Source organism: Podarcis filfolensis (genome assembly GCF_964270895.1).
Source record: "Podarcis filfolensis genome assembly, chromosome: 17".
NCBI lineage: Eukaryota > Metazoa > Chordata > Lepidosauria > Squamata > Lacertidae > Podarcis > Podarcis filfolensis.
In genome coordinates this window covers 12379427-12387947 of record NC_139621.1, presented here as the reverse complement: position 1 = coordinate 12387947, position 8521 = coordinate 12379427, and positions in this window count along the sequence as shown.

Sequence of the window (8521 nt, the reverse complement as noted above, 5' to 3'; positions counted from 1 at the left end):
TTTTGGGGGTTCCTTCTGCAGTCACCTCCCCTTTCTCTTCCATGCTGGAGGGTTCCTCAACCCTCTGGAGCATTTGGGTGGTGAGTGAAAGGAAATTGCTGAAAATGGCCTTGAACCCTTTTCTGCTGATGGAAGGCTCCACAAGCAAAACAGGTCCACCAACTCAGCTGAATTTGAGTGAGTGTCAAAGATGATAACATTTGTCAGCAGACTGGCTTTTGAACAAGGAGGTGTACTAAAATCAAGATTTCATGGTGGCTTTATTGCTTCCCCCCCTTCCTCCCCACCCGCTTTTCCCTAGCAAATTTTCCTCCAAATTTTGGAAGGGTCACCCCAGCCTATTATGTTTTCTGTTCTTTGAGCCTCAGAATCAAAATCAAAACTTTGTCCTATTTAATTGGTCATGGGATTCTATTGTTTTCCCTCTGTGATCATGCCAAGCCAGTTTTTACCCTCCTTCCTTATGCATACCCAACCATCATGATTTGTTGTTGTTTAGTCATTCAGTCGTTTCCGACTCTTCGTGACCCCATGGACCAGAGCACGCCAGGTACTCCTGTCTTCTACTGTCTCCCACAGTTTGGTCAAACTCATGCTGGTAGCTTCGAGAACACTATCCAACCATCTCATCCTCTGTCGTCCCCTTCTCTTTGTGCCCTCCATCTTTCCCAGCATCAGGGTCTTTTCCAGGGAGTCTTCTCTTCTCATGAGGTGGCCAAAGTATTGGAGCCTCAGCTTCAGGATCTGTCCTTCCAGTGAGCACTCAGGGCTGATTTCCTTCAGAATGGATAGGTTTGATCTTCTTGCAGTCCATGGGACTCTCAAGAGTCTCATCCAGCACCAGAATTCAAAAGCATCCATTCTTCGGCGATCAGTCTTCTTTATGGTCCAGCTCTCACTTCCATACATCACTACTGGGAAAACCATAGCTTTAACTATACGGACCTTTGTTGGCAAGGTGATGTCTCTGCTTTTTAAGATGCTGTCTAGGTTTGTCATTGCTTCTCTCCCAAGAAGCAGGCGTCTTTTAATTTCGTGACTGCTGTCACCATCTGCAGTGATCATGGAGCCCAAGAAAGTAAAACCTCTCACTGCCTCCATTTCCTCCCCTTCTATTTGCCAGGAGGTGATGGGATCAGTGACCATGATCTTAGTTTTTTTGATGTTGAGCTTCAGACCATATTTTGCGCTCTCCTTAAGAATTTAAAGCAAACAGAATTTCAGCTAGAGATCTATGGCATATTAGTACCAACAGCACTTATTAAATCCAGCCTCAGAGTCCTGGTATATGAATGCTTAACATCCTTTCCCCTCTCATCCATTCTTTCTCATCTCTTTTAAGAGCTGAAACACTAAATATGAAATAATATGGGGTAATTGTTAGAGTTGTATTGCTGTACTCTCCTATGGCTCTTTTTACTTCTGATCTTTAAAGATCTTTTAAGCCTCCAGTACATAATTGAACCTCATCAATAATATTTGCGATTTCTCCCTGCATTTGACATTCCCTATCACATTTCATTGTACCTCGATGGTAGCCTTGAATTCTTTGGCATGAAAATACCCCATCACATTTATCTTACCATTCTAGATTATCTCAATCAGTGTTTGCATGTTGTGCTTTGCTAGTTTCCTTGTTTTATTTTCATTCCTTCTAGCATGTAACATTGTTAGTTGTTGCCATGGTGACTCTAATTGATTTCTTTCTACTGTTTTTACAGGCTTTTCCAAGGTTTATACAATACATCCTTGTTGTAGTTATTTTTGTCTCTGTAAGATGCATAACGCTCTCCTGCAAAACAAGGCTGAATAAGTCAACGGATCCAATGTTGCACCCTCCCCCAAATGTTTAGGCTGGTTCTCGGCAGGATCTGGATTTATGCAAAAAGTGCGATGGGTCAGTATCCAAATGAATGTGTCATGCAGAATAGCTCATTCTGGGAAAGGGAACGAGAGTAAACAGACAGGCTAACAATACAGAATGTTCTAACTTACAAATGTGCTCTTGAGACAGAAGGGAAGGCAAGATGCAGTTGCACGGTTTCAGAACAGGGAGAGTTTCCAAAGCAAGAGGGTCTGGCTACGTCTGCCTCTCTCATCTGTTTCACTACATCGCAACCCAGCAGTCTTGTGGAAGCTTCAGTTGCTGGGTGGCAGCCTCATGGTATAAAGCAGAAGAGAGGAGCCCAAGGCCCTTCAAGTGTTGGACTGCCCATGCTTGCTGGGGCTGATGGGAGCTAGAGTCCAACAAGAGCCAATGAAGCTGGAGTCTTCAGTCAAGCCAATAAACCAGCTGAAACAGCCATCAGTCCCCTGACACACAGATCAGAAGGGGAAGAAAGGTGGAATCCACTGGAAAGGCTGTGAGAGCTTGTGGGCAGCTCCCTATCACCTTTTTGGGACGCAGGTGGCGCTGCAGGTTAAACCACAGAGCCTTGGACTTGCTGATCAGAAGGTTGGCGGTTCGAATCCCTGCAATGTTGTGAGCTCCGGTTGCTCGGTCCCTGCTTCTGCCAACCTAGCAGTTCGAAAGCACATCAAAGTGCAAGTAGATAGATAGGTACCACTCCGGTGGGAAGGTAAACGGCGTTTCTGTGCGCTGCTCTGGTTTGCCAGAAGCAGCTTAGTCATGCTGGTCACATGACCCAGAAGCTGTACACTGGCTCCCTCGGCCAAGAAAGCGAGATGAGTGCCACAATCCCAGAGTCGGTCATGACTGGACCTAATGGTCAGGGGTCCCTTTACCTTTACCTAGTCAGGAATAAGCAGAACTGCTGAAAAGCTGAGGAATGATATGCAGGGCTTTTTTTCAGCCAGAACTCACTGAAACTCAGGTGGGTGCCATTGCCATTCTAAGAGAACAAGGGAGGCGTTCATGGTGAGTTCTGGCACCTCTTTGTCTAGAGAAGCAGCACTGATCCTATGCACTATTCTTCATTTGCCCTGTACACACTTTCTTTGTGTACGGCTGTCGGAGGTGATGCCCCTGCCTCAGAATGCCTGGCCTTCCAAGGAGTCCCCTCTATGTACAATGATTCGCTGCATCCAGGAATCCTGGCCCACATCTGACTGAACATCTGTGGAGAGCCCCTGCGTGAGCCTCAGAGGTCTCTCTCTTCTTGATCAAGACCTAGACCTAGTCTGGTTCTCTGACCATTGCTCTTCTCCTGTGACAATGCTGTCCAGGCTCACATCTGCACACCTGTGGACTCTCGACATATGTTCTAATGACATCTGTTCTTAGGCCAGGGGCAGTTTTCCGTCACAGGGACCCTGGGAAAAAATTATTGAAAGCACAAATAGTGTGCATCGAGCCCTCCTCAGCCCAGTAGTCTGAAACCCTATGTCCTTCTGCTATATTTGGTGAAATTCAAGTTGTCTTTCAATATTCACACAAACAGCATTAATGTTCATCATCAAGCAGGTTTCTTTTTTTTTAATTCCACAAAAGTTAGCAAGGGCTTTTCTAAAAAGAGCTTAAACGTCTTAAAAATAAATCTGAGGCTTTAATGCTGTGTAATTATCTTGTCTGCTATCTCTGCTGCTTAATCTTCCATTCCTTCCCTTGATCTTTTATGGGGCTGCCATCCCTCCAACCTGATCTCATAAAGGAAACGAGTATTTCCAAAAGGGAAAAAAAGTTCCCTTTGCTGGCACTTCCATCACATTTGCTTAAAGAATATTAATTCTTCAGCCTTTAATGAATAGTTAAGCATCAGAGACTGATCCATGAATTGAGAAGCCCACTGTTCAACTCTCAGATCTGCTCATTCACTTGCCTGCCGCATGCCAGTCTCCCAGTTGGGCTAGATCTTTATCCCATCTCTGTCCTGCTTCCAGCAGGGATTAGCTCTGTGATCCAGCCACATCTCTACTTTCCCCACCCCTGATTCACCTGATGGCATCATGTTGGGGGGACCGTGTGGTTTTTTTTTGGAAAACAGTCTTGCAGGCCAAATGTGGAGACATAGTGGGTTTTCTGTGGGCCAGAGGTTCCCCACCCAAGTCTTGGATTGCAACTAGATAATGCTTGTGAGGGTGGCATTAAAAAACCCTATTAGTATTAGTTGAATCTTGAAGAAAACTCAGTTTTTGCTTGGTTAAAAGCAGACTATTCCCATTTATTAGACCATTTCCTCTTTATTTTAACCAGCTTGTAAGCTTCAGTCTCATTCCAAGTCCCCTTCTGTTGAGGGTTTTCAGATCCAAAGGTTACAGCTTTCTAAAATCCTGAGAAACAGAAGGTGTAATATCAGAATGAAACAAAATGCATAAGCCGTGCCAATAATTAGATTTTAAAAATATTTAAATACATTGAATGTGCTATGTTGGAGATATATATATACAGTAAAAAGATCCCATTTCCTTTTATATGCAGAACCATAGCAAGATAACTTCTGACTTTATTAACAGGCATTAACCCTGCTCTGTTCCCCTACCTTTTTGTCTTTGAAAAGATTACTTGAAATAGGGCTGCCATACGTCTGGATTTTCCAGGACATTATTGGGATTGCAAAGGCAGAATTGACATCCAGGAGGATTTCTGAAAGGCGGCACTTTGTCCTGGATATTAGATAAGTCAATCAGAAAATCATGGTTGTTTTGCATTTATGTAAAGAAAAGCTCAGCAACTTTGAAGTTTGCCTTAAAAAAGCTCAGCAACTTCCAGGGTGTCCTGGTTTTTACTTTTTGAAATATTGCAACCCTGTCTGAAACAAAGATGCAAGTTTTGCTACCATGAACAGATCTGCCCTGGCAGCCAATACTCTCCAGAAGAAGAAATTCACAAGGATGCATGGTTTGTCTTAGATGGCAAAACTTTGCCTGTTGATGACCATCAGATCTACTGCAAATTATCAAATTATTTGTATAATTACTGCCTTGGTTGCATGGATAAAATGAAGAGATGATGCTTGGAGGGATTACATGAAATAGCAATGCTTGCCTTCCTCCCAACTGTAGAACTATGGTATATCATCAGGTCCTCTGGCTTTGTTGTTTTTTCATTTGGTTAATGGCTGTACACAACTCACCCAGATTTGGAGATACTGCAAGCTCATCTCTAATTTATTTTTGCGGAATTTATGAGAAGACCTCAGCAGCTGTGGGGGAGTTGCAGTTAAGAAGATGCTGGCAATGTTCTTTCCAGCACAGTGCAATAGCTTCTTTATCTTTTAGAAGTGTGGCACTGTCTGTTGAGCATAGGGGGCATATGCCTTGATTTATTGGGCCATAGGTGGTCTTTGTGGCTTTAAAGAAACTCTGTGCATCATGAGTGTCACCTAAGTGCTGGATTTCTTAAGCTTTTTTTATCCACCAGGTGTTCTTTAATACTTTGGTTGTTCTTTGAACCTCAGCCTTAGAGTTGGCATAGGGTTTTTTCTTAGTGGCGATAGAGTCTTATCTGCTGCAGCCTTCATCTGCCTTCACAGCCATTGTAACATGCCCCTTGTTATCTTCCACCTGTTCTTCCGTTGAGGACATCTTGGATCATTCTTTGTCTAGCTCCTTCCCTTTGACCTTACCACCTTTGGTGACCCTGCTGGGAGTATGAGAATCCCAACTGCTTCGCTCACAAGGGGCATAGGAATGTGCAAGCCCACTCACCATCACAAGGCAAGTGAGAGTGAGTTAGGTGGCCTCTCCTGACCAAGGCAAAAGCAAAGATGTCTGCTGCTTATGGCTAGGACAGGGTTAGTCTGACCTGCAATCCATGGTTGGTAAGGAAGTAGCAAGCCTGCCTCTGCTTCCCCCGACTTTCACTTTGCAGATTTAGATTATAAAAGCTGGATGTTCCAGAATAATATGCAAGGTTGTTATAATAGACAAATCACAGCATGGTATCTATAATCTTTATATGTAATACAGAAGCATTCTGGATTTTGTGTTTTTCTCTTTCTAGCTCCCATTTGGTTAATGATGCATAGATTTCCAAAACGGTGCTCTAGTTTCAGTTTATTTCTTGTATCTCATAAACTTCACATTCTGTTTCCAGTGTGCTCTTTTAAAACCAAATGTTTACAATACATTTTGCACACTATACCCCAACCCAGACTGTGTCTACTCTTACAACACTAATATACTCAGCCCTTGTTTTTGTCAAACCCTTGTCTTTGTCAAGTTGCCTTGTATAAACAGCAAGATTCAGGTTTAAGTTAAAATACTATTCCACAGATCATACATATTCTGAAACAAAAACTCCTTTTATGCTTGCTCTACTGCTCTGTGGATTTTGCTTTTCTGATCTGATGGTAATGAGAGTTATAGTATACATTTGTTCTGTCAACTATTTTCTTCTATAACAAGCTTACCAAATCAACATTACAGGGGTTTAGAGAGGTTATTTTATTATCTGAAGATATGTTTAGGTTCTCTAAAACAAGCATTCCTATAAGCAGTGATAACAGTCTGAATACAGAAAAGCTATTTTCTTTGGTATGCAAGACAGATTGAAAACATTTTCTCTTTGTTATTTGATTATGAGAAAATTTCCCAGACTGCATTTTTAGTACCATTTCAAAGCTTGGATTTCAATGCAGTGCTAAATTTATTCACCAGGGGTCATCGAAGGTCTGATTTTTCTTTGTCTACCTGTTGACTCTCAGATGCACTAGGAAATTTCAAAGCCTCCACAAGGATTTAGTATTTGATATTTTTCTGTAGCAATCTGTTGCAGCTGTACAGTTTATGTTTTTTTGTTTGAATTTTGGGTGTTGACAACACAGCCATTCTTTCCCCCCAGATTTGCAGGGGGAAAACTTTTAAGACTTTGCCTGCAAAGCTGTTCTTACTCTGACAGAGAATATCTTCTTTGTTATGAAATAGCAGAACATTAATAAAAGCAGTAGCAATGTGAGCTGTGGAATCTGGTGGGAAAAAGAATGGCCATGCATGGAAAGTTGCTTTGTGATGTAGGAGTCTAGCTTCATACTTGCTCGTGTTCTGTCATGTTTGGCCAGCACTGACCTTCCTAAGTGCCATATCACAATACAAATAAACACCTGCAAGGCACCCGCTGACTGCACCCTCACCAAGTCCAACACTAACAAGTCTGAGAAGTACATTTAGCTTGTCTCTTGGCACAGTCACTGCCCCCCTTGAGTCCTTCTCATCTAAACAGGGGTGGCCGAGCTGCAGCCCCCCCAGTTGTTGTGAGACTCCCATCAGCTCCAGCCATCATGGCCAATGATGATGGAAGTTGTAGCCCCCCGACATCTGGTAAGCCACCGGTTCCTCACCTTTCTCCTAGGAATGGCTCACAGGGTGTATCTGTTCCATTTTGAAAGCTTGCTCCATCTTGAAAACATGGTGAATGCAAAATCAATTATTATGTATGAGGTATATAATCAACGATCATATGCTGCAAATAATTTTTATAGGGGAAAATCACATGGCAAGAGGATTAAGTCTTAATGTGCCCTTTAGAAGAGTGATTCTGTCTCTTTTCCTTTGGACATAGAATTTGAATTCTGTGAACAAAGTATAAATGGTGTTTTAGAAAAGAATGGTTCATGGTAGAACTCTGGCTTCATAAAATAACGTACCCCAGCAAGCTTTTTAACTGCTCTCTCTTTACTGCATTCTGTTCCTTGAAGCAAGCTGCTGATACTTAATGAGGTTGCCTGGAGAGTTTGTGTCCAGCAGTTCATAATCCATGAGCCAGATTCTAAAATGCTTCTTTCAAATCAATTAGTGCTAATAGTGAGGCGATCTCTTGAACTGGCACACGCACGCCTTCCGATGCATAGTTGTTTTCTGCTACTTAGGTAAATCGTTGAGTCACATGGCTCTCAAAATAGGACGCCAATCTCACTAACGGCCAATTTGTATTTGCTGAGCAGCATGGGAGCCACTTCAGGGTAGCTGTGCACCACATCATTGAGGTCTACAGGAAACAATCAGGAAAGTCAGCCAAACAGTTACGTACTTCCCATGTCAACTTCACCAGTCAGGGAGGAATTCTGTACCAGCTGAAGTTTCCAAACTAAGGAGGAATGATGTTGTTGTAGGAAACAATCATACCTGTCGCCAGACCAAGGGCAGTGCTTCAGGCAGACTTTATTGCAGCAAGGCAGGAAGCAGACACGGGGAAGCAGCTCACCTGCCGCCTTGGGTAGGTATGAATTGCAACGGCTGTTAAAGGCAACTCTGAAAATTCAGCTGGTACAGAAGGCACCTGAAGGCTTGTGGAATCCAGACGTTCAGAACATGGTGCACCAATTCTATACCCTTTGCATAGACTGCCAATTCATTTCTGTAATCATTTTTAAACTCCTGGTGTTGATCATTAAAGCCCTAAATTGTTCAGGGCCACACAGGACCACCTGTACCCAGAGGAACCTGCCCTTTTCTCTAGCCTGCCGCTAAAAACCATCAGAATGGCAGTTGCAAGGAACAGATCCTTTTCAATGGTGGCCTCACATCTTCGGAATTCCCTCTCCTGGGAGGTGCATATTATCACCTCATTTATTGGTTCTGTTTTTAATGTTTTATTATTATTTGTTACATTGTATTATCCATA